This window comes from Sinocyclocheilus rhinocerous, unplaced genomic scaffold (genome assembly GCF_001515625.1).
Source record: "Sinocyclocheilus rhinocerous isolate Xijiao unplaced genomic scaffold, SAMN03320098_v1.1 scaffold612, whole genome shotgun sequence".
In the NCBI taxonomy this organism is placed as follows: domain Eukaryota; kingdom Metazoa; phylum Chordata; class Actinopteri; order Cypriniformes; family Cyprinidae; genus Sinocyclocheilus; species Sinocyclocheilus rhinocerous.
Window position 1 is genome coordinate 787994 of NW_015625585.1, and position 931 is coordinate 788924.

Genomic DNA, 931 nt, shown 5'->3' on the forward strand with positions numbered 1-931 from the left:
TAAATGCAGAGCACTAATTCTGAGTATGGGTCACCATACTTGGCCACATGTCACGTCACTTTCTTTTTCTAATACGATTGAGAGTGCATGTAAACACTCGATCGGATTGAACCCCGAAACTGAAAGGACTGCGCATGTGCAATGACGCAGGAATAGGAACATAATGACGTATGACGCGCGGAACGAACGGTTCTTCCTTTTGAATAAAGTGTTGTATAAATGCGTGTCCTGTCATTATAAAACTCTCCTTTCACTCGGCAACTGTGAAGTGGAGCAGGACAACCTCCCACCAGTCCTTGTTTTGGATTCTCATCCACAGGGTAAAGGCTTAATTAACCCAAGTTTACCCAGGGTTACACCAACATGTCAGAAAAAAAGAAAAAGAAAAAAAAACAGAATCACTGAGTTGGAAAAAGGATCACCCCCCCTCCTAAAAATGGCTTGTAAACTCAATCAGGGGTAGCTAATCACCTTCTCAATGGCACACAAATCCATTTGACTTTCAACTGTGATCAGCTGTGATCATTTTGATTAGAACTGCATGAAAAGAGCTTTCCTGGAGCATTTTTAATTCCTTGGTAGTGCAACTGAAGCAAATAATCAACTATGGTTGGCAAGGCACTGTCAAAAGATCTCCGGGATAAAGTTGTGGACAGGCACAAGTCAGGAAAGTTGTCAATGGGAAAAACGTTTACCTTCCAGCATGACAATGACCCAAAGCACACAGCAGAACTGACACACAGTAGTTGAATGAGAAAAAGGTGAATAAATGATCTAGTCAGAGCCCAGACTTAAACCCCACTGAAAATCTGTGGAATGACTTGAAGACTGCAGTTCACAAACGCTCACCATCAAATTGAACTGAACTTGAGCAGTTCTGCAAAGAAGAGTGGGCGGATATTGCTAAGGCTAGATGTGCAGAGTTAGTAGA

The 931-nt window shown here is 42.2% G+C and overlaps 2 protein-coding genes across 2 annotated transcripts in view; one reads left to right on the forward strand and one right to left on the reverse strand.

Moving 5' to 3' along the window:
* LOC107753860 (CD209 antigen-like protein C) overlaps nucleotides 1-931 on the forward strand; it is a 10386-nt gene that overhangs the window by 4922 nt on the left and 4533 nt on the right. The window lies entirely within an intron of this gene.
* The window catches only part of LOC107753849 (pyruvate dehydrogenase (acetyl-transferring) kinase isozyme 2, mitochondrial-like), a 14114-nt gene continuing 13646 nt past the window's right edge, over nucleotides 464-931 (reverse strand). The window contains exon 12 of the transcript XR_001641514.1: nucleotides 464-474. The gene's annotated coding sequence lies outside the window, so the exon portion shown is untranslated. The remainder of the gene's footprint in view (nucleotides 475-931) is intronic.